The 26467-nt window shown below is 38.8% G+C and overlaps 1 protein-coding gene across 1 annotated transcript in view; it reads right to left on the bottom strand.

Annotated features, from left to right (window-relative positions):
• Window positions 1-26467, bottom strand: part of NEGR1 (neuronal growth regulator 1) — a 769326-nt gene that overhangs the window by 23456 nt on the left and 719403 nt on the right. The gene's annotated exons all lie outside the window — the stretch shown is intronic.

Genomic DNA, 26467 nt, shown 5'->3' with positions numbered 1-26467 from the left:
CTGAACACTTATCAGTGAATAACTAATCCTAGTAAGCACATAACCATGCTTATTTTCTAACTCCTTTGTGGGCCAATAATGAATACAGATAACATGGAAAACAGGCACTGTGGCAAATGTGGACAAATAGAATTTAGAGACAGTGACAGAAAGCTTAGTCAAGCATAATGCTCACAAAACATAAAGCAAAAATCAGGACAAAAAACCATCAAACCTTCCCCAGAGGCTCACGATTTCATAAGAGGGTCTGCCTCTAGAGTCCTTTGGCTTTGTGTGACCTCCTGTTCCCCTAGCATTCATTCGCACTCCCAGAACTAAAAGAAGTTTGGACTATAACACTCATTATATACAGTAGCTACTGAAGCTGCAAGGATACATAAATAAATAAATAAAATGTGTAGAAGATAAAGTTAAAGCCCTGGGCTCATCTATTTCCCCAAGGTTACAATCTCAATGTATTTCCAGTGGGGAAAAAGGCACACACATATCCCCCTAAAAAACATTTTTTTTTGAATATATGAAAAGTAAAGCCAACATACTTTTTTACTTGTACATTTCTCCATTTAAACTGCTATTTGCAACTCATCATGCATGAACAGAAGAATGGGATAAAATGAACAAAGCACGGATTTCTGTTGTTCCTGCCATGAAAAGTTACAGCAAATAAATTGCACCAGAGGAAAGAATAAACGTAAAAATAACCGAAATCTTTTTATGTAGATGAGGTGAAAAAGCAGGCTCCTTTAGAATTGCTTCTTTAGATTATAATAGCAATTTATGTTACAAGTCACTATGACAGATCAGCCCATAATTTATTTCAAGAAGTCAAACTAGCAAGATCACGAGTCCTGTAGGTGGTACTTCATCTTATCGTATTAAAACGGTCTTCCCAAATATAAAAGATAATCTCAACTGCTGTGCTCTGTAAGCAAGCAGAAAATTATGTAAATCTGATTTCCTTACTATGCGTGTGCTATCTCTTTAAAGCTTACTAAATCATATCCAGATTTGTAAACACAAAAGCACTGGATCCAAGATACATTTGCTTTTCAAACACTCAGAATGAGAAAAGGTATTTTGCAGGGTATAATTGAAAAATTCCTATCTGTTTTCAAAAGCTAACAAATCAACGGTTGTGTGAGATTAAAAAAAAAAAATACAAAACATCACCTCAACTTATTATGGGCTTAATTGCTTCCTCATAATGGAGTGTGACAATGTGATTGCAGTAAGAATAGCACCTGCTTTGAAAATCACGTATCAAAAAGGAGCGCCGGTGAGAGGGAGCGGAAGCCCACGCGGCAGCCGCGTGGCAGCTCCTCTCCGTCCGCTCCTTGGTTCGCACGGCTTCTTACCTCTCTCCGTCACGCCTCTCTAGGCTCACTGCTGAATAACTGGAGGGTATTCTACTAATGCACCTAAAACGATGTCTGTGCCTGTATGCCCAGCATGGCGACTTCAAAGACAGAGGCACATGCAGGCAGTTGGGGCTCTACCTGAGCCCAAACTCAGAGACTGTCTTCCTTACAGACACAGAAGCCCCCCCGTATGGCCCAGACTACGCTCTGCTCTCATCTCCAGCCAATAACGGAGCCAAGGGTGGACTGTCCTTTCTGCCTTTGTTCTAAGAAGACGGTTCTTTGACATTAAGGTTAATTGGTTACGTTCATGCCTATTATGGATTTGCATTTATTTGCATTAACGTAGCTTAATCGTTTTTGTTAAATATCTCTAATTCTACATATTCTTTGACCAATAATTTTTTACTTTGTGTTTAGAGCAGGGGAGGAAATCCTTTACTTCTTTTCTTTTTTTGTTTTTAAATATATTAGTCTTTATTTATTTTTTTAAATGTTATTTATTTAGTTGAGTTTTTTTGGGGGGCTGGGAGGTAATTAGGTTTATTTATTTACTTATTTTTAGAGGCGGTACTGGGGATTGAACCCAGGACCTCATGCACGCTAAGCACGCGCTCTACCACTTGAGCTATACCCTCCCCTCTCCTTTACTTTTTCTATAAAGAGTTGACCAAGGGCAATACATCAACAGATTAAAAGATACTTAAATTACTAGCTATGTTTCAAGTTAATAGACATGTATAGTATTTCATGCACCTTTTAAAAATGAGATTAAGAAAAACAAACTCTGTTTCCAATTCCTGGCATATAGTAGGTTAGTTAAATGTTGAGTGAATGAGTTATATTCAATAAATTTCAGTAAGCAAACAAACATACATTTTGGTTCTCTATTAATGAATTGTGTCAGCTGTAAAATAAGTTAATACTCCATTCTAACTCCAACACTCCAGAATTGTAAGCAGTAGACTGATTCAATGATATAAAGAGTGTTCTGCACTTAGATTTGGTATGAGCCATACAAAGATGATGGCCAACAAAGACAGTAGGACAAATAATGAGAGATGTGCTCCAAGGGAATTATTCAGCCAAACATAAGAACACACAGAGAGACTAACCACACACACACACATGCACACTCACACAAACCCCTCATATGTACCAACGATTCAGAGACACATACAGACACACTGAAAGGGCAAAGGGAAACAGAAATATAATTACTGGCAGAGAGGAGGGCAGCCCCAGCGTATGTGTTTATAGGATAACGCTGCAAAAGACTGCAAGTGCCCTCTTGTACTTATCACAGCAGAAGACATGGATGGCGATGCCAGCTTTTGGTGCTTGTCCTTCTGGCAAAGTACATTAATAAGCTAAGGTGCATGTTTACACTGTGGGCTGAAGGTTTGCACACCTGCTGTACAGGCAGCCTGTGTTGAGTCCCATCCTAAATAGTGCACTTTCAGTAACAGTGTTCAAACCAAAGCTTCACAAAAATAAAAGGACTTGGCTTTATTTACCTATAAAACTGCTATGAGGGTAAGACACTGAGGATAAGCTCGAGTCTCAAATGCTGAGGATATAATGCCAATACGCTTGCACTGAAAGACACAGCTAAAGGAGAAGGAATGATTTCCATGTTTGAGGACCTCTGGGACTTCAGCAAAATAATAAGACCTCCCATGTTTAAGTATTGTTCTACAAATACATATACATATGTACACTGATAAATTTATTTAATTCTCACAACTGTCTATATGATTTTCCCCTTTTTGCAGATGGGGTAGACTGATACACATAAGTGCTGGGGATCTGTTTTAAGCACTGGGTCTATGTAGTTTTAAGATCTTTGCTCTTAACCATTTTACTATGCTGCCCCTCAGAGATCAGCAAACAATATAAAGGTTAGAAGATTTTTAGAATAAGATCTGCCATTAAAAACAAACAAACTACCTTTGGGTTTCCCTAATAAAGCAAAGGATACTTTAAAAATCTTTGTCACCAACAGGTAATAAAGCCTTCTGAAGTCTTCTCTCTCTTACACAAACCAGGATGAATTAATGACCTTGGCAGAATCAACACAATAATTTTTTGGTTCTATGATTCAGTGGTAACATCTAGGTAATTTTAGAATTTCTTTCCATAAACCACATTGACTAAACAGCTGATACTGGCAGGCACAGCTATGTTATTTTCAGTGAACTTAGATTCAGGGAACAATCTATTTCTAAAGAAGGAACAAACCCAATATTTAAATGGATTATTTTGTAAGTCAGAAATATATATCACTATGTACCATGGTAGTTTTTAAAAATTATTTTTAAGGTAAAATTAAGACCCCCCAAAAAGCTAAGAGACATGCAAAGTCCAAATCACATTTCATTTTTAATTCAAATGTTCAGTAGATTGCACAATGAAATCCTTATCAGTGAAGGATGGGCCGAGTAAACTTCTTTTTGTTAGTAGCTTGAGCCGAATCACCCAGAGCCAATGGCCCCTGAGGCAATCTGTCCAGAAAGCCATCCTTCAAATGCTTTCTCCGCCTGCGAGGTCCACTATATGGTGCACCATTTTGCTATCGCCTTGGGAGCTCTCTAGCCATTCCTAGACCCATCCATACCTCATTATCCTGCAGCCAGACAAATGGCAGCAATCAGAACATCTTGGTAGGGAAGACACACTATGGTATGGTTGAGAAGGCCCTTCCATTTTAAAAACTATTGTTTTGTAGTGCTTAAAACGTTCCCAAAGAGATCTTCACATGGAAAAACTTTGTGTTTTCTCTCATTTCAAAGTGATTCTATAAGAGGAAATATTAAGAAATCTCTTCTGTTTTAAAGTGAAAAGGTCCTTGTGGATTACCCTTGCTTATTTGTGAAGGATTCTCTGGGAGGATAATTTACACTTATTACTCAACCAAATATTTCGAGTGCCTATGAGGTTCAAGGCCCTTTGCCAGCTCAGTCTTGGTCTCGGCCCCTCTTCTTAGGATGCTAAGTGACTGGAAGGGCAGGTAAAGCAAATGCACGAGTAAATGTTACACAGGCTGTGCCAAGTCCCACCTCTCCTACCACTGCAGGGCTGCCGCCCACGACTGGAGCTGCGGTGTCAAATGGAGGCAGTGTCCTTCTATTCCGCTTGGACAGTGAGCTTGCTCTGTCACACTTCCGCCATTGTGGCTTTTGATTCCTGGTTTGAAGACACCTTTCCTCTCGGCTTTTGCCTCTTTGGTCTCGTTTCGACCTCAGCTCTTTTCCTGACTGGGTCCTTCTCCTGGGTTTTGCCCTAATATGTCCTCCTTCAGCAGCTCTCTGCTCTTTCATCTTGGGGCTCAACGAGGTGACTGGCAGATGCAATGTGCCTTTTTGCTTTTTATGTAAAATTAAATTTCATGTTTTAGATTTTTAAAAATGGATTTGGAAATTTTTTTTCGTATTAAAGCAGTCATGCTGTATTTTCAATCTAAAACTTTTAAATTATCCAAATGTGCCAAAGTCCTTACAGCACAGAGTTGCTTATAAAACATCCACATTTTAGTTTGGTAATACAGAAAGTATATAAATCTCACACGTTACTAAATTTTCATAAGTGGTGTGTCTCATAGCTTTTTTTTTTAATAGCTGTGACTCTCCATGTAAGAATAAAAATAGGAGCAATTATTTTTTGTAACCAGGCAATAGATACATATTCCCTGGCATTGTTTAGATGCACTCAAAACCCACAAATGATGATTTCAAAGCAAATAAAAATATACCTGGAAATATGATGCAGGTATAAATCATGAATCCACTTTATTTAGAGTTAAAATACACAAAAAGTACAGTTCGAATATAGTAAAAAAAAATGGCTATAAGTTTCCAATTTTCCTGATGAAACGTGCACTGATGGAAGAAGAGGAGATGAAAAATGTCTACTCAAGATCCTCCTGCAGGATGTTGGTGATCAAGCCTCTTCCATCGTTTCTCATATTTCCTCAACTGACTATAAAATGCCAGCTCTAAAACCAAGCTTGCAGTTAGCTCGTCTGTTTAGAAAACTCTCTTATCTTTTAAGTCTTTCAAAGTTTTCTTCAGGTTGAAACTGAATCAGGCATTCTTTTTACCTAGCTGAATTTCTCTAGGATTTTTCTCATACTATACCATATCAGAAGTAATTTTAGGATTAAAGGTGAATTTGTAGCCCTAAAAATAGAGTTAATCATTTTGATCATACTCAGAGAAAAATTGAACAGTCTGTAGAAATTCCATACTCCTATTTTGAAGGTGTTTTATCTGAAGGGAAGAGGATCAATATTTCTTTTCTTTCTTTCATTCACCCATCTGTCCAATTAGTCAATCATTCATTCAACAGACATTTATTAAATACCCACTATTATTCTAACACTACGTAAGCACTAGGGATACAGCAGTGAACAAATGTTTCTTGCTATCAGGGAACTTACACGCAGGCAGGGAAGGGGAGGACAATCCATCGCAGGTGATGATAAATGTTAAGAAGCTAAAATAAGATAAGGGAACAGAAAGGGAATGGAAAAGAAGGGTCCTGATATTCTGTATGATCAAACATTGGGAGACTTTTACCAAAAATCTGAATAAAGTAACAACATGAGCCACAAAAATATTTGAGGGAAAATTGTGTAAAGCAGAGGGACCGTTAGCACAGATGCCCCAAGGCAGGAGCATACCTGGTATGTTTAAAAATAACAGTAAATCACAATGGCTGGAGTACAATCAGAGAGTCCAGGGAGACGGTGATTGGAAGAGAGAAGGTTGTAGAACTTGGGACAGTATCATACAGGCCCCAGTGAGAACTCTGGGGTTTTTTTTTTTTTTGGTGAGACCAGAAGCTACTGGATGGTTTAGGGCAGAGGAGTCACAAGTTTGAAATATATCACTCAGGATCTTTGTGGTAGAGGGTAGGTTAAGATGAGGGCACGTGGGAAACTAGGGAGACAAATCAGGAGTCCACAGCAATAGTCCAAAGGAGACGCATGTTTTAGCAGTTGCTTTTAAGGAATTTTCAAAGTGGACAGTAATCATTGCGGTCCGCACTGCCTGAAAAGTCCCTGTGTGATGAAGAAGTGTGACTCCCGGGGCCCAGTGTGCACGTGGAACAGAGAGACTCTCTTTCTCTGCAAGCTTCAAAGTTTGTTGTTACTGGTAATAAGCATGGCGTTTCTCTGTATTCCAAAACAACTGAAAATAGATTTTACTAAAAAATAATTTTTAGTGAAATACATTTTTTTGCAAAATGGAAGTCATACGGAGGTTGTGGAATCAGTATTGAGCCAATAAGTTAGAAATAAGTCCTGTTTCAATGGCTGATCAAAGTGTGTCTATATATATATATTGAAGTATATGTTCATTCAAAAGCTTGAAATGAAAACTATTATAGCCCTACAAACATGGTAGGTACATGATGTTATAAATACATGGCTCAGAGAACGGCTTTAAGAACATGAAATGTATTTACCTGTATAAAATTAACCAGTAAAAATTACTGTAAAACTCCATTATTTCATTTTCATGAAATGTCTAGCATAGGCAAATGCATAAAGACAGAAAGATCAGTGGTTGCTTACGGCTGGGAGGGATGGGAGGCTGGGAGGCGGTGATAACCAGAGGGTATGGGGTTTCTTTCATGGGCAGTAAACATGTTCTAAAATTGATTGTGCCGATGGGTGCACAACTCCGTGAATACACATACACAATTGACCCTTGCACAATATGGGTTTGAACTGCATGGGTCCACTTAAACATGGATTTTTTTTCAATCACTACTAAGTGCTACATGATGTGTACTTGACTGAATCCATGTACGCAGAACCAGGGCTACAGAGGGCCAACAGTAAAGTAATATTTGAATTTTTGCACAGCTTGGGGGTTGGGCACCCTAACCCCCGCGTTGTTCAAAGCCCAACTGTACTGAAAACCATAAAATTGTACCCTTTCAATAGGCGAACTGTATGGTGTGAATTATTTCTTAATAAAACTGTTACCCCCAAAATGATGATAAAACTGATGAAGTCTCACCTATATAAAGCAACAGACACGTAAATTCATGTTCATAAAAAAAGCCCAGCATGTCACTCCACCTTGCATTTATGAATGGTCAGGCTCATCTATATATATATATATTTTATATTTTCTCTTTGGGAAAACCAGGGAAAAGGGGAGGCCCGATTAAGCATGAACTCTTTCAAAAGAAAAAAGTATCAGTAATCGTTAATTGACTATCATTATCATTAATGAACAACCGCTCGTGGGAAATTAAGTGTCAGAATTTGTGTTTGTCTTAGATATGCCTAGAAGACTTTTTGAAGTATCCTTCTTGCTTGCGGTAAATTTCAGGCAAGGAGAGAGCTCTCCAAGACCAACATCAAGAAAAGAAAGTAGGATTTTCCTTAAGTCAAGAAAGGAGACCTATAATGAACATACACTTCCCCAAGCAAAACTGCCTTTCAGAGGCTTCTTAAGAATTCTCCTTATTAGTAATAAATCTTTATCTGGAGATTCTTTCTCACCAGGGCTGCATGCCCTGTTGGACACGGTTCTTACATCTGTTTCTGTTAGCAGTAGCCGCCAATCTGTGGTTCACACCAGTTCCCAACCAAACTACAATGCTCATTGAGAGTTTTGATAGTAATAAGATCAATGCATGTAAACTGTTTGGGTAGATGTGAGGAAGCATAAATATTCTTTATGAGCCTGTAGGCAAAGACCGCTGAGGTTGGTGGTGTAGAAATGACACAGTAATGAGTGTTCTGATATCTGGGGTTACGCTTAAATTTTGTGTCAAGAATTAACCAATCTTATGCAGAGTTATTTAGAACTGCTTCTTTTCCAAACTCCTAGAAAACTTCCCTATTGTGAAGCATTTCTATCAGATTATAATGATACTTCAAATGTGATGAATCCAATCCTAGCACCTTCTTTTTTCCTCCCCCCCGTGGTGCTGAAAATCTAGTCTGCATAGTAATACGCTCTCTAAACAAACAAAATTGCCTTCTCATCCCACTGAAAAGAAGGATGAAGAACCACTTTCAGAGCAGTAAAGGAAAGGGTTTGTTGTTGTTGTGTTGTTTTGTTTTGTTTCAGGTTGAAAAAGTACCCAGGCGCAATAGTATCTTGTACTGGTTTGGGGCATCAGACAAAAGGTGGTCCTGGATTAGGGCGCTGTCATGAACTGGTCTCAGTCCAAGCTCATCATTCTGGTTGTCCATGGGGCCTAGACATCTCATACAGACTATCACGGTGAAGTGGGGCAGGCACTCTTGAGAGAACACCTGGTCCCTTTCTATGCTCTTATGGCTGGAACCTGAACATGCCGATCTGGAAGATGGGCAAGTGTCCCTGGCCAGTGGTGACGCAGTGGAAACCTGGCCTGTTCTTGGGACTCTCCCAGGAAGAGAAGGCTGTCGAGACTAAGGAACATACATGGACAGGGGCTTACTTATGTTTTTGGCTAGAGCATGTTTCTTTTTGTCCTGCTTTGACCAGTCAATAGCTGTTCACTATCTTAGTTTCAATTCACAAGAAAATCAAAGTCCCCTGGCAGACTTTCCAAGTGAACAAACGTCTCAATCCCATTTTCTCAAATCTTCACTCTTGATTTCATTTTCTATCCCTGTTTTTATTCGTCTCCAAATTACTTCAAGGAATCATGTTTTTCTAGCACGATACAGGGCTGTGATCAATTCTGAGCAGGGCTCTGTGTATTAGAAGATCAACTCATTGTACAGAAGTGAAAACTGAGAAAGGTTGAGTGGGAAAAGTAACTGTGGAGGAAGGAGCAAAAGCATAAAGTGTGACTATAACTTATTGGTTGGGTTTCTAGGGCTTGAATAGAATTTCACCTTTTCCCTCAATAAATTGTAAAATATACTGCCTACTTCCACCCACCACTAATGCCATATGCTTCCCTTACTATGCTTCATTAAGGTCCTAAACAGGAGTCTGGCTGAGAGAGTCTTAGTTTTCCTTGTATAGACTTCCTTCGTACTTCTGTAACTTTTTAGAAAAATCAGTGCTTCCTGCATTGTTTTACCATTGTCTGATTATCCATCTCTGTGCCCCGGCTTGGAAATCTACTGATAAGAGGTGCCGTGTGCAGTCCATCACGGTTTCACCTGCAGTACCTACCACCACGTCGTGGCCTAGTAGGGACTAAACATTTCTGAGGGACTAAAATAAGTATCTTCAGCCAAAATGTATTGTACCTTATTCTACAGGTAAATTAATACATTTTGTTAGTTGATAAACACGACAACTGATGATATACTATGAAGTGAGGACTACAGAGTCACCAGTAAATTCTCTTGAGCATGACTTGTCAAGGTGTAATTCTGGCTGCCAACAACCGGAGCCTGTGATAAAGCAATAAAGTAGTTGCTATTTGATGCATATGGTTTTATTTTGATTATAGATCTGTCTCCAAAGTATAATTTCTATTCATTTTCACCACACAAAAGTACAGATGGGCTCTGATACGTGAAAAAAAATTCCACAGTAATTAACACATTGAGGTCACTTCTCACTACTTTTTAAAAAGGCAGTTGTTACAAGACTCACGGAATAAGGATTTTATTCAGAAAAGAACACCACAGAATCCTTTAGACCATTTCTGGGCACCAGTAACTTCAACGTCAGCTGGAACTTGCTAGAAATGTAGGATTTCAGTCCTTGTGCCAGACTATTGAATCAGGATGTGCCTTTTAACAAGATTCCCAGGTGATTCAAATACACATTAAAGTTTGAGAGGCACTACCTTAGGTCTTTATTTTTGTCATTGGAATTATAAATGTCATATTTATAGAATTGAAAGGATAAAATCTTGTTGTGTCTGAATTTGATTGGCTCTGCAACCTCAATCAGCTTAGTTGATGCAGGTGAGCAGTGTAGTAAGGTGCTGAATATTAACCCTTCCAATCAGAATCATGGAAACATACTGGTCACCCAGATTTTGAGATAACATAAAGCAGTCAGTTAAAAGGTACATTTATAGGGTACTCATTTTGCACAGAAATTTAGGTGAGGCGCTCCAAGTCATAACGAATGAATGTATTTCTTAGAAGACATGTTTCTAAGTGCCTACAGTTGAATACAGGAGACATATGTCCAAAATCATCATCATACAAAGAAGCCAGAATATACTTTTCCCAAAATGCACGGCCCAGTCTGGGTCTGTAATCAACCACGTGACTAATACCAGCTCCCCTGAAATCAGTGTGGCAGAAGACAGAAAAGAGTCAGATATCAGAAGGACGCAAAATCATATAGATGTACACATACCCTGATGTGGCCCCAGTCCTTTAGCTCTCCCAGTATCCATGCCCTTTGCCATGTACTTTTCAGGGCCTCCCACTGTGGGTAGTATGTGCCTCCCTGACTCATGACTTTGGTTCAGCTATGAGACTCGCTTTAGTCAATGACATGAGATAGAAATGACAATGAGCCATCTCTGACGCCTGGCATCAGAAGAACTTGGTGAACTCTGATGAGCACAAGTGCATGAAGCAATGCTGGGGAGACGAGCAGCGGTCAGAGCAATGGTAACAGAACTGGATTTTGCTTTTAGTGATCGTGAGTTTTTAAGGAATCCCGCTCTGCTCACTAACACAGCTATCTGAATGTGTGTTATCACCTAGGCTAGATTTTTAACTCCTTGGAGATGGAAATCTATATTATCTATCATTGAATACTTCCATGGAAGCACAAGGTGGGTGTTTGGTAAATATGCCCAGAGGTAACTGAGATGGTTACATGTGTTAATATGTTATCAAGAACACAATAGGGACAAACATTTACAAAAAAAAGCTATAATCTAATTTTACAGGGTGAAAACCCTGTAAAATTCAAAAGACTGTTTTATCCTGCCTGTAACTTTTGCACTTTCTTGGAGATGGGAATCTAAACTATCCAACACTGACTATTCTCCGTACTTAGCACAAGGTTGATATTTGGTAAATATGCCACATGGTAACCAAAATGAGCACATGTAATTGTAAGCTGATTTTTTTTAACAATTGATGATTATTACATCCTATGAAAGAAACTGAATCATAAAAAGCATAGTGTTCATTGACCGTATTAGGAACTACATTTCCATGATTTACTTTGAAAAAAAATCACCTCTATATAAATGCATTAGCAAATAGTGCTCTCACATGTCACACGAATATTCAAATGTGTAGCATTAGAAAATACTTTAGATGTTTAAAATCACTTTTTAAAAAAACTGGATAGTATATGCTTCTTTTTTATCTTCAATAAACAACACAGGACAATTTTGCCATTGTTGAATAACTAGACATTTTAACCTCACATGGCACAAACCCAGCAAGCTGTTAAAGCTGCAGTGGCAGTAAGCCAGGGTAATGGGCATCAGTCATGGCAGGAAAGCTTCAGACAAAAAAGTGGGAAGGTTTCGAAACAACATCAGGAATCCCCCTGCTGGTCCTTGTTTTGCCTCCCACCTTTTGTCAGAAGCAGCTGAGGGCTACTGTGAACAGTCATCTTCCTACGTGGTTACAGGTCTGGGTGTTCAGGGAAAATCCAATGTTCCTTCTCCCTCTCTGTTCAGGACTCCACTGTGTGCAGGCTGATCTGTGACCGGTACACTCTAAGGCTCAGCCGGCTGCGGGGAAGGGTGGAGAAAGGCCAGAAATGATGACTCCCACTACCGAGGGGATATTTATTTACCCTGGGCCTCCTGTTGGATCTGGGAGCAGGGTCCCGAAAGCTGGCAGTTTTACCTATTTGTGTCCTTTCTCTTCAGCTATGTAAATCTTAGAGTTATTTACTTATGCATCAAATATTTACTGGCTGTTTACCCACCCTTGAAATTCCTTTGTGAGCCTCTCCTCCAGCAGAAAGCAGAGCTCTCTGAAGCTCAGTGATTCATTCCTCTCCACAATGGCTCTCGCCTTTACTTCTTGTCCTACTTATTTGGCACTTAAAAACAGCATTGTCTTTGAATGCCTGCTACTTAAAATTTACATAGAAATCTTTCATTAGATCCACTTTTATTAATCATATATTATCTCCCCAGTTAAAATGTTGTTGAGGGGCAGAAACGTTTCTCATCCATCTTTGTGTCCCCACAACACTTAGTGCAAAACAGCCATCAAAGCATATTTGTTGATCAAATGCATGAATGAATGAATGAATGATTGGCTTTGTGAGCATCATTCATTAATTCTTTCCTTTAGTTATACAGTGTCTGTTCTTGTGAAGCACATATTCCAACTGGAAAAAGCTCACATTCTTGTATTTCTATCACTAGGAAATATTTCATCTAATGCTAATTTTTTTTATAATTTGTGAGGAGCATACATTAATTCCTTTTTTTCTAGTGGACTTAGTAATGCTCTTGTGATGTTTATAGTTTACAGAAGATGGTGATCTACAGCCAACTCTTGATTAACTGATGTACAGAGTTTCTAGATTTTTTCATTAGCACCTTCAACCGTGTTGGAGGATAAAAATGAGTAGTTAATTTCCATTTCTGTTGTAAAGAATTGTTGTTGCAAAGTTGATAGAGAGACGAGAGGCCTAGCCCTATTGATTTATGAGACTCTTGAACACCACCTGTGAACATCATTTATGCATTTGATTCTTGAATCAATAATTATCAGTAACTTGAGAATTGCGTACTATATTTACAGATTCGCACTCGCAGGTGTGGAATAACATCCTACGCTTTCTCCTGTATCATTACTAGGGCTTAATTATAGAAACCCTGGCTCCCAAAATACAAAGTTTTCAAATTTTTACATGTTTTCAAGATATGAAGATTGTTATAATCAGAGAAGATGAGGATTCTTTTCCTATTATTTCCAACTTTTTTTTTTTAAAGTTCTGCTGTACAGTTTATTTGATGGTCGTAACTACTCAACTCTGTCATGAGAAGACAAATGCACGCACAGACAATACGAAAATCAATGGGCATGCCTACGTTCCAATAAAACTTTATTTCCTAACACTGAAATTTTAATTTTATGTGACTTTTGATTTTTGAAAACCATTTGAAAATCTAAAAACCATTTTTAGCTGAAGGGCCACACAAAGACAGGAAGTCTGGCTACCTGTTTGTCCACGACCATGTCTGTCTGTGGCTACTTTGGCGCTGCTCCTGCAGCAGAATCGAGTGCTTGTAAGAGAGACCATAAGGCCCGCAAGCCAGAGCTGTTCACTGTTTGGCTCTTCAAAAAAGAGTTTGCCAAGCTCTGGTTTAGACAGTCACACATTTCCATCAAGAAGAAGTAAGTATGCAAATGACATTCTGTACAAAGTACAAAAAAACAAAACAAAACCCACAGTTTTTGCCCTAAAGGCAACAAGCATCTTAACACAATAATATTTATGAGCTCAAAGAACACATTTTGAGCAGCTGCTATGTGCTGAGCACTATTCTAAGCATCAGAGATACCACCGCCCAGGCATGAATGGGCAGACTCTGTCTTTCTGGAGTTTACATTTTTGGATGAGAGCGACACATAAACATGCACACGCACAATGCATGTCATGTACAGTCAACATGATTCACACAAATACTTCTGACTTGTAAGCAAAACTGACAAATGACAGAAGCAGCACCAACAGTCCTCTCTTAGGGTTACCCAGGCTCGATGCTACCGGCCAGCCCATTTGAACTTGAGTTGGGGCTAATGACTTATCATGAAGAAAAGCTTAAACCTTGTCTTCTCAGAAACTATAATAAATCAAGGAGAAAATACAAACTTAAGGTTAAGACAGCCTCAATGTAATTTTTCTAACTGGCTTAAGCGACTGAAACTCTCGTAAAGCGACAATTGTAGATAATGGGGCAATATAATTAGAGAAATTTGGAATTCTCCATGGAGCTCGAGAGATAAAAATCTCTAAATATTGTTGCGCTTGAAGTTAGTTGAGGGTTTATGTCTTTAGAGGAGGATGTTGATGGCCTAAAAAACTGAATTAGAAGTGATGTCTGGGCGCAGGGTAAGTGATCTGCTTGGAGTCTGACACGTGGACTCCTCAGTGTTCTAACTCTAGAAGCATTCTCAAAGCAAGAAACTTCAATTTAAACTGAGGAGACCTGAGAGGAATTCGATTTATGATACTGGGTAAAGGAGACCCAGGAAACGTATATGGCTTTAAACAAAAATGGAAAGCCCCATTACATGTAGTCTTATGTTTTGGAAAGCATTTGGCTTCCTGATGGGAACCTGCCTGGGAGAAGTCCATGGGCAAGTGCAATGTTGCAGGCATGGTTATGTGAGCTACTGGACATTCCCAACAACATTTAGTAAATGCTCTGTCCAGTGTGGTTCTGTGGTGCAGAACCTCTGTCACTTGATTTCTTGGCTTTCTGTTATAAGAACTGAAAAGGAATGAAAAAAAAGGGAAAAGAGATCATAGCATATCTTTTGAAATTGTCCATCATTAATTTTACACTACTTATTAGACTGTCCTTTGTAAGAAATTGTCAAAATAGCACTAACACAAACACTTCTATTATTTTAAAATAGCTAAGACGACTCAGAATATAAAATCTGGATCATGCTACTGTAAAGAGTTGTAAGTATAGAAGACTTCACGTGGCCTTTGGAGCATCTATGACCACATTAGAAGATATTTTTCTTTTTACTAGAAGCCATGCTGCCTCATTTGAGATAAGCTCATTGGAAATCATTTCACAGAAAACCGTGAGGAAGAGGAAATAGGAGGCATTTCACATCAGTTGTGCACCAAATAGATTTCTGTTTAGTTTGTTCTGAGACAACCGACTCAGAAAACAGTGCTGGGAAGGGTTTGTGTTGCTTTAGGAGGAAAAAGCTGTATTTTCTTAAATGTCATCAAATAGTGAATTGTTTCACAAAATCAGGAGGCAAGCCTCTACAATGCGCTCATTATTTTGAGCAAGAAAAACGAATTATTTTTGACAAGACTGACTTTTAAGAATTGCACACAATACCACTGAGAAGGGGAAATAATTCAAAACTGACATGTTTTACATGGATTGTGTCCCTGTGAGCAATTTAAGTAACTACAAATTTAGTTGCTATGCTTAGATTTTTAATTAAAGATGACCGTATTAGGCTGTTGCATGTTCATAATAGAAACTGGTTGCTCATATTCCTTTATTATTTTAATGTAAACTTTTTAAATTGGAATAGAGCAGAAATGTGCATGAATTGTAACTGGATAGCATGACAGATTTTCACAAGGGAAATATATCCATACAAATGGCACCCAGCTCAAGAGGTTCCCCTAAAGCCACTGTGTTCCCCTTTCTAGTAACTAAGCAAATTCCTAAGAGTAATCACTATGTTAACTTCTAGTTGTGGCACTGTTTAAATAAATAGAATCAAATAATATACATGCTTTTGTGTCTGACGTATTTTCACTTATATTAGGTTTGCGAATTCATTCATGATGCTGTGTGTAACTGGGGTTCATTCATTCTCATTGCTGTGTAAGACTCCGTTGTACAAATATACCACAGCTTGTTGATCGATTCTACTGATGGACACTTGGGTTGCTTCTAGTCTGGGGCTATTACAGGTAACAGTACTTTGCGCATTCATGTATATAACTCTCGGTGAACACGCGCCTTCGTTTCTGTAGGTATGCCCAGAAGCAGAACTGCCAGGTCACGGGGCAGGAATGCGTTCAGCTTAGCTGATACTGTCAACGGCAGGTTTCCCAAATGGCTGTGCCAGTTGACAGTCTCACTCAAGTGTCTGAGAATGCTGTTTGACCATGGCCAAGCATTGCACTGTTTTGTCTTTTCTATTTTAGCCATTTTGATGGTTCTGGAGAGGTTTCAATTTGTGATTTTAATCCGCATTTACCTGATGACTAATGCCATTGAGTGTCTTTTCATATCTTTATTGACTATTTGGAGATGCTCTTTTGTGAAGTGCCTAGTCACCTAGTCACATATTTTTAGATTTTCCTATTGCGTGGTCTGCCTCAATCTTATTGTTTATAGGAATTCAAGATACGAGTCCTTTGTTGGATATATGTATTGCAAATATCCTTTGCAAAACTGTGGTTTTACCTTTTTACTTTTTATGACGTCTTGTGTTATATTATTGAATAGAGGCATTGTCAATTTTTTAATAACTTCAGTTATTATTTTTCACTTCCTCACCCATTATAGTAAAACACATTGTGTGCCCGAGTCTAATGAAGCCCCATGTAGGATGATCTACTTAATCAATATTCTCAAGCTTGGTCCATATTCCAAAATTCCATTTAGGAATTTTGTCCCAAAGGTTTGATTAAAAAATGCAGGCTATATAATATGTGTGCCACCTTTTAAATCAGCAAATTAATTTGGTCCTAGTGTTTTACTTTGTAATTAATTATTTAAGTTCATATTTATTTATTTTAAACATTTTTAATTGAGTTATAGTCATTTTACAATATGACCTTTTTCTATTTTAAATATCAAGAAATGGTCAAAAGACTTGAAGATCATTGAAAATAAAAATAATGACATTTTACTGGCTTTATGAGCATGCAGTTCTCATACGCAGTATCTCTGTGCCACAGCTTCCTAAATATTTGACTCTTTGGAGGCATATTTTGCATTATCCCTCCTGCAGTTTCTGCTCCACCCTCATGTAATATACTCTCTTCCCTACTACCAGATATATCTCTAAAAATGTATATTGACATAAAACACTTTTTGGGTCCAAACATTAGGATAAAATTCAAGCCCCTTGCTTCCAGCACATGAGACCATGAATAATATGGTAGCTTTTCCTCCAATCACTTGGCTTGAAGTTCCCTGAACAGCCAGGGGTGGCATCTTTCTGCTCTTCAAATGACTTTACTCCCAGTTTTTTGGTTTTTTTTTTTTGCTTTCTCCTGAACTCTAACTCCTTTAAATCTCTGTCCCTACACCTTTGAAAAGCCTTCCGTGACTTTCCTAAACACAGTTAATTCCACAAATGTTTGCACATAACACATACTTATCTCCCTGTTTATACATTTTTCTTCCAGAAAGACTGTGATGCTTCAGTTGCCTGATTCATTTTTGTGTTTACAGTGCCTAGAATGGGCCAAGCAGAATGGTCCGGTATGCCTACTGAATGAGTAAATGAATGAACTATTCGTTCCTCTTTTTTCCCTTTCCAAAATTTTTCAAAAATATCAGTACATTTTTGTCACAGAAATTATATCTCCTACAATAAGGAATAATTAAAAGATAAAAAAATAAGATATGTTTGCTCTAGAGACTAGAAGAAGAAACTCTTGAATAAACTTGCAATTTTGCTATTTTCACAGGGCTGAACAATAACCGTATGGGAAAGAACAAAATGACCCAAGAGAACAGTATAAAGTTTTTCCTTTTTGTCCTCTTGGCCAAGAGAAGCCTTGTTTACTGGTTGTTGAAAGATTATTTAGAAATTTTAGTATCTGGTTCCTTTGGTCAGTGCTGAAAGACAGTGTTGAAAGGACAGCAGTAAGGCTTAGCAGAGCTTAGAAGAAAGAGATGGCTTGCAGTGCCTGCTGAAAAAAAGTGGTCATTATTCCTTGTGCCCTGTCAGATAAGAGAAGTCCTTGGTAAGTAGTGGCTGAAAGAGATTAAAGAAAATGATGCAAGAGTCCAGAAACAGAAAACTTGGACAGCAGGTGGTAGGGCGCGGTCTCCCAGCGGATGCAGGGCAAACTTAACAAAAAATACAGTCTGACAAAAACGCAAAGAAGATTAAGGCACTCCCCAACTTAGACGTTATTTATACAGTTAGCTCCAACTGCACCGTAGTAAACATTCTAAGTTACTTCAAGAAGAGCTTTCTGGAAGCTTTGATTACAGTGACAACTGCACAATAAAAGGGCATAGGATAAAAATCTCATTACTTTCCCTTTTTTTTTCCTCTTTCAAGAGGCTTATAATATGGTTTGACGCTATGTCTTTGTCAAATTTATTTGAGTTGTCAGAGAGTAATATGAGATTGTCACAGAGATAGTCTGAAGGCATAATGCTCTCATTCACGTGCAAGTGCCACGCTATAATCTGCACCGCCCATGAGATGTAGATGTCAGATGCTTCATTCAGTCAGTGGCTCTTCTCAACTCTAAAAACTCTAATCTGATCATAGCAGAATTCATATTCACCACTGCAATATCAAGACTGAGAGAGGTATGAGAAAGAGTTAATGCAAAAATCCCATCATCCATATGGAAATTTTATTGCTGCACAATAGAAGCCAGCCCGATTGGGAGCTAACACTATTTACATTGACTAAAATTATATCCAGTGGTATCTACGGTTACATTTTTCAACCATCATCATCGTCATTGTGGAAAAATAAAACAAAACCGCATTCAAGGTTGTTATTCGGACAGAGAGGTCATAGAAACCATCTCTGAATTTTTTAACTTGGAAGACAGGCCTTGTTGATAGTATTAACTTTAAGTTAGGTTCTGTGAACTATTATGCAGTGACAGATAAAGAGAACTGTAACTCAATTTTAGGAATTGAACTTAAGATCTTAATCTAAGTTCAACTTACTAAATTATGTGCTAACATCATTTGAGTAGCATTTCAAGTTTATAACACAATTCCATGTATGTTACAGCACTCAATTCTCACAAGTTTTTAGGCAAGATTTATTATTTCTCCCACTTTGTAGACGGTGAAAGCTCAGGGAAATTCACTGATGTGCTCAGGGTTATATAGTCATTAAATCAAACCCATATTTCAGAACCCTAAATCCTGAACCACATTATTAAATACAGTTGTCTCAGACAGTTGAATACTGCCTTTCTTTTTTCTTTGTATTCTTGATGAATACAAGCCTGGAATATAATTTTTTAATAGATTAATTTTTATACTTGCTATTTATTTTCAAAATTTTCAGAAATTGGAATTTTATATACAATATTATTTTTTACCAGCAAGATATCATTCTGTCATTAATTCAGTACACAGCAAAATCTACGGCATAACAAGGCAGGATGTGATATATTATTTAAGCTGTAAATACTGTACATAACCAAAATATGAGAGATGTTTTCTCAAGAGGGGTTGTTAATACGTAATTCTAAAAGTTGATTTAATGTCAATAGTAGTTATCTTTGAGGGTTGAAGATATGAGTGGCCTTTTTTCTTTTATGTTTCTATATTTTCCAGATAATCTCTAATGGCTTTGTAATATGCATAAGATTGAAAAACACATGTTTTAAAAGAAAGGATGTGGCCTCCTTATGGTCTTCCGTGTGTTTTAAATCTTTGACCTGGTCTGACCTCTACTGTGTTGGAATTCAGAGAGAAGTCCAATTCTTATCCCCTCTTCTCCAGACCAGGAAGTATCTTTCATTTCTTAGTCAATTACACCAACCAGGCACTTGGAAGATGCCCCTTCGACCCCAAACTACTTCAGGGCTCTCTCAGGCAGGTCAGGTCCGCTTGTCCAAGATAGGACCTTAATAGAAGTTCTTAAATTGTTCTAGAACTGTTTTAACAAAAGTCTGAGCTCCCTTTCTTTAGCCAAGTCTACAGGGAAAAAACGATCCCCAGAGAGAGCCAGGGGAACCAAGGGGCGCCCAGTGGGTACTACACACTTCATAGCAGGTGGTTCCACTACTCACTCCACTGCCTGACCGTTGATACTGAGGCCAGTACTGTGCGCACGGAATAACCAGGGCTCTGTCACTGTCCTCGAGGAGACTGTGTGAAAACCGTGCAACTAGGTCTACAAGAGCAAGTATTTAAGGGTCCTTTAAAAAAAGATATTTTAAATCTGATTATGCCCATTAAACATATTCAACAATCCTATTCTATACGCTAGTACATAATCTCGAAAAAAAAAAAATGAGTCTCAAGTGTGATGCAATCTTCACTAGACTGTGAATTCCTCCAGGGCAGAGTCCGTATTTTATATACCTTTACACCCACACCCTATCCTCCAGCAACAGAAGGGGCTCAAAATTACCAGCCGAATTAGATAAATAAATTGCATTCAAACATCATGATGCAGTCTTCCATGTTACACTGCAAATAGTTATAATTTACTACGGGGAAAAACAGTAGTTCCTGACACCCAATAAATTGTGCCAATTTATGAACCAACCCCAGTACACACACACACATACACCTTTGCACACATACTTACACTCACAGTTAGCATGAACCACCTTTTATTTTTCTTCTTTTAAAGACCCATTTGGATGGCTAATTCTCATACCATTCAATTTTCCTAGTGCAGAAATGCAAAGATAAGACTCCATGATGTTGCTACACATGAAAGTCCACAATATGTCTTCAACAGGGGTTTCCACGGGGGCAAGATGAAAAATTGTTTCTAGACATACTCATACAGAGTAGGAGAAAATACTTTGTGAAGACATGATTCGTTGAGGAAAAAATGGACTTGGGTAGTCATTAAACCTACACCCCTGTCACAAAGTTAAATAGAGTTCATACCGTTCTCTCAGAGGTGGTTTTGAAGCCCATTTTGACTGACATGCCCCCAAGCTTTTTTTCTGGCCACCAGATCACATTAACACTGCCTACCATTTATCAAATTATGACGTTTCAGAGAAATGAAGGTAGTTGTTAATGAGAAAAAATTGGAGCCCATTCATTTCAAACAACTAAGAAAAGTGCATAAAAAGTAATTGCAGGGAATATACAACCGATAATAGTGCTAGTTCCAACAATGTCACTTGTACTAACAACCTTTATAAAAATACCTATAGCAGATTTATTTCAGTAGCATAAACACTGGAGAGTCCTTTGACTTCCAAGAAGATGAAATAATATGTAGGTCATGAATACATAAGTTTTATTTCCATAACCGAAAGTATTTCACCACTTCAAGAAGTATTTATGAGACAAATTACTGGAATAGTGCAGAATTAAATTTGGTTTTATATAGCATCTTTCATACCCCAAGTATCTCAATAGCTTTTTGAAAGCACGGAAATGCAGTGACAATTGGAAACTGAAGAAGCTATTATGCATTTAAGGGCAGATGATATAGGCTTGGATTTGGAGAAGTGCTTTATGGATTAAGGGAACAGGATATCCCCCCACTCATTCTTTACCAGTTCTGTGTCATCTTTATGTTTTACCTGAGCGGCAACCCAGGGCATGGAGCGGAGCTTTAGAGCAGTAGCTTCTTTAATCATAAAGTAACAGGGACAGGTTGCATGCAATGTTAGATAGCTTTGGTTATGGGACTTGAATTCCTCCAGCCTCTAGCCCTGGTCATGAGTAAGTCATCATACTTGGCATAGACTATACAGCATAAAATGCCATTCAATTCCTGGGATATAAATAAACCTGCATTTAATTTCATGAGAAAACAGTAGTGACTCGGTCAAGTTTTTTGGCCAAGACGGTCAAGAATTGGAAAAAATCAGAGACAAATTGGCTTTTCATGTGATGGAATTACAGCTTACGCCAGGCTGGAGAAAGGCCTGAAATAACACCAGCAGCTTTTTCAATAAGACGTGGGGAAAAGAAGTGCCAACAAGTGCTCTTGCCCTTCGTGATATTTTATGCGGCAGAACTGTTTGTAACTGGAAAGTATTGTTCATGTCAGAGCGAAATTCCCAGGGAAATGAAAAGCTAATAAGGATCAGCATGAAATCTGGAATGGTTCTGAGCAGACTGTTCGCTGACGGGGAACAGTACTAAACGGAGAAAGCCCTAATCCCGTAGCGGAAAGGTTAGAAATCAGAATCGTACACAAAAGAAATAACCTCTGCCCTTCTCCTTTACTCTAAACAAAGCCACAATTATGCTGCAAATGTTATTCTCACATTTATCCACAAAAACTGGTGACTGACTGACTGACCCGCCACACACCATTTTCCTTTTTTTTCTTCTCGTCAGCCTTAATTCATCAGCTCACTTTATTTTTGGACTTAAAACTTATTCTAGAGACTGAATTTCTTGATTTGTCAGGAATATTCAGAGTCTCAGTTTACTCTTGGCCACCTTTAACAGCGACTCTCTGTCCATCAACATCAAATGACAATGGAAATTACTCATCTTTTTCACCAACTTTAAGCATCTCTTGTGCATTTTTGTGTTTAAGAAATTCTTACAAGGGAGGATTTCCTGCTTTCCTCTTCTTTCGAGTTTATGATAAGTCTATTGTCATATATTCTGGATCCCACTTTTTTTTTCTATTTGATTCAGCTACTTGTCTCATTACTTGATGGGCAGAGTCTGAGACATCCGTAAGATCTTCCACATAGATACTGTTCAAGGCATTATTTCTACTCGCTGACATTTTCTCATCCTCCGACATTCAATTACACGTCTTTGAAACACCTTTTAATTTGTTTTTTGGGACATGGGTCTGTTAGGTAGTTTAGATAGAAATGAGCACTGGGCAGGGGGAGAGGAAGGGAAAAGGAACCATCCAGAATGCAAGGAACCTCAGCTGTCAATCAGCCAGAGTGCAGGGATCTTGAGTTGTCGATCAATCAGTCAATCATTTAATCAATCAATCACGAAACCAGGATATAAAAACAGGAGAAAGGAGGAAGTGGCTCCATTTTTCCTCTCTGGGATCGGCCTGCTCCCAATTCTAGGGAGTGCACTATCTTTCACTGTTTTGTTTTTTTTTTTTACTTCACTAATAAAAACCTTGTTTATATCATGCTTTTTATTTCTCGTCAAAAATTCTTTTTTTGGGGTGACTAAGAACCGAGATAATTCTTTTTTTCCTTTTCCTGGTAACAGGTCCTCTATAATTTACTCAAATATCCAGCTTTCCTCATAGAATTTCTTTTATTTACCTTCTACTCCTACAATGTGGGTCCCAAAACTCTGAGTTTGGGTAGGAAATACTCGTGAGGAGCATGGGAAAACTGAAATAGTGTAACATTTGCGACCAGGAGACCTAGCTTCAGGCTTTGGCTCTGCCACTTCCTGGGTAAGCTTGGATAAATCACTCCTCGCTATTGTCTCGTCTGGAAAATGAAGGTGCTCAGACCATCTGCCCTCCCTACACCACAGGGTGAACTGGGGGATCAAATGTGACAACAAATGCAATGAGACTTTGTAAACTACTGTAGTGGATGTTGGATGTTTCTCCTTGCTCAGCATCCTTTCTTAGGATGCCATTCCTTCCCTCTCTCAACTTGTGGTTTGGCGGGGGTGGGTGGGGGGCTCTAGCCTCCTTCAGCCCTACCCTGGGGGGAAGGCATGCTTCCCAGTTTGGCCAATCGGATCCCATGTCAGTTGCCTCAGGGACAGACACCGCTGCAAGTGAGGCTGTAAGGCTGTCTGCCAGGAACTTAAATATCGAGTAACAGTTAGGAGTGATTTATTGAGTGAGCTCAATGATGGCATTCTGAAGAAGTCATCCATTATTTTCTACGGTGTAGATTCCAAGAACTAATTGCTATCCTAGTGCAAAGACAAGTTTTTCAATATTCTCTATAAGTCCAGGAGAAACCTAGTATTCAACCCAAAGAAACAACAGTGTCGAGGTTGGAAAACCTTGCCCTAGAGCCTAGCAGATAAGCTTAGTACATAATGTATTTATCCTTTTACTCCTGACTCTCTCAGTAAGTATTAGCTGAATGGCTAAATGACTGAATAAATGAATGCAGGTGATCAGATGGAAATCTAATATCGTTTACAACTTATTTAAGTTCATCCGGTTAGCTTTTACAAAGGTGGTACTTATGATCTTCTGACAATCAGGCCGTTGCTTTTATTTGCACTTTCTTTGTTACGTTTTCATGCCTCTAAATTATAGTTCTTAATTTATAATTCATCACTGTCAAGTCATAAATTTATTTTCTGATCTTCTTTCCATTTTCTGTGACTCATAAGCCCAAAGACACGAAACTTCAGGTTATAGCATGTGTATGCGTCTCTGCTAGACGGTGAAGTATTGTCTGAAGCTCCCTCAGAAATGCCAGTTGGTTCAGAATTTCAAAATGCAGATCTTCCTCGACAGGGATTATGTCCTGGTGAACCCATCATAATCTGAAAATACCCTAAATTGGAAATGTATCTAATACACCTACCCTACAGAGCATCATAGCTTAGCCTAATTTATCTTAAATGTGCTCAGAACACTTACGTTAGCCTACAGTTGGGCAAAATTATCTAACATGAAGCCTACTATATAATAAAATGTTGACTATCTCCTGTAATTTATTGAATACGGTCCTGAAAGTGAAAACCAGAGTGGCTGTGTGGGTACAGAGCGGTTGTAAGTGTATTGGTGGCTTACCCGTGTGGTCGTGTGGCTGACTGGGAGCTGTGGCTCGCTGCCACCGCCCAGCGTCATGAGAGGGTGTGTGCTGCAGACCCCTAGCCCAGGAAAAATCACAGTTCAGAATCTGAAGTACGGTTTCTACTTACTGCATATCGCCTTTGCAATATTGTAAAATCAAAATATCATTAAGTCAAACCATCACAATGGTCAGCAGGGGACTGAACGTATGGAGAAAGGTCCCTTAATTATATATAACAAGCACTTTTTCAACAAAGACAGGTACATTCATAATTCTCAGAAAATGGGATTAAAAATAATCATGTAAAACACTGTAATGAAAATTCAAACTGGAGTTAAATTAGAAGACTTCTAAGATCTCTTTAAGGTTTAAAAAATATAGCTACATACTTGCTCCAGTACAACATAGAAAGATACACATTGAGGGACTTTATGAAACGCGCTGTGAGAAATCTGAACCCAAGAGGGATTCATGGCTAGGTTTCGGCAGGGGCACTTTTCATAGAGTGGAGGCTCTGACTGCCGGCCCCTCTGTTCAGAGGGCGGGTGGGGAGCCTGTTGTCCGGCATCACGAGGCGTGTGCAGGACCGCTCAGACTGGGGCAGCCTAGACTATCCTGGAAGACAGTAAGTGTGCCTTAGTTGTTTATTATTCCACACCATGGCTGGCTCATGGCCAAGTCTTCCTCACATGTTTGTAGCATAGTTCCCAGGCTGCTATGACACAAAACTGTGGGAGGGTGAGAGGAATGAGACTTCTCCGTACAGAGGCATGTGGTAAAAATGGTGGTAATGTTCACGGGTGCTGGTGATCACTAGCTGTGTGTCTTCCAAGAAGTCTGTGGGATTTTCCATTTCCTTTGCCTCTGAAAGTTTTCCTTTCTGGGAAGCTCCTCAGATCTAGGTAAACTAGGAGTTGGTCGCTCTGTCTTGCTTCCCTGATTGGTTTCTACTGGAAGCACGAATACCTTCCCTTGGTATCAGACATATTCTTACATCTCTTCCTTCCTTCCTTCTCTCTCTCTCTTCATTCAGTCACTAGGTCCTGGGATTTTCATTCACAAAGTCTCACCTCTACCTTCCCTCTTTCCACTCTCTTGGTCTGAGTCCTCCCCGCTACCTGGATGCCAGGGCAATGTTGGTAATGTACCACCTCATCACATCATTCCTTTGCTTAAGGGCTTTCAATGATGCTGCCCTGTCTGAAAGATAAAGCTAAGATCCAAAGAACTGGATCGGCCTCCTACTTCAATTTCCATATTTTGTCTCAGTTTTTTTTTTTTATGTGAACTCTACCATACAAATTGGTCCACTCATGACACCCAAATCCACTTTTAATTGTTTCAGTCATTCATCACATGTTTATAGTCCTGGCATGATCCAGGGGCTGTGCTAGGTCTTAGGAAAAAGGAGAAACAACAGAGACAGGGACTCCATCCTTCCATAGATTGTTGTCTGGCAGCTTTTCCTCACTGCTGATTCAGTGAGCACACTTGGAAGTATGCAAGTAGATATGCATTCTCGGACCTGACTTTATATATATTGTTTCCTTTAATTCTCATAAAACCATGTGAAATAAGACCTCTTATTACTTTTCCTATTTTATAAGAACAGTAACTAAAGCTTAGAGAAGCTACATTGCGACCCAAAATCACACATCACACAGATACATACATATGTGTCTTATTCCAGATCTGTCTGACTGCAAAGCTCATGTTTTATTCCTTGTACCAAATTGCTTCTCTGAGGAGCTCATTCATTCATTCATGTGAGACTCTTGGTGAGGCTGGATGCAACTCCAACTGATCCATGAAGGTGCGTCTTAAGATCTGGCTCTATAAAGTCTTCCCTTAGAGTCACGTGGTCTCTAAACGCCATAAACGCTTATCATCCGTGCCAGTCCT

This window comes from Vicugna pacos, chromosome 13 (assembly GCF_048564905.1).
Source record: "Vicugna pacos chromosome 13, VicPac4, whole genome shotgun sequence".
Taxonomy (NCBI): Eukaryota; Metazoa; Chordata; class Mammalia; order Artiodactyla; family Camelidae; genus Vicugna; species Vicugna pacos.
This window is presented reverse-complemented; position numbering and strand designations above follow the sequence as displayed.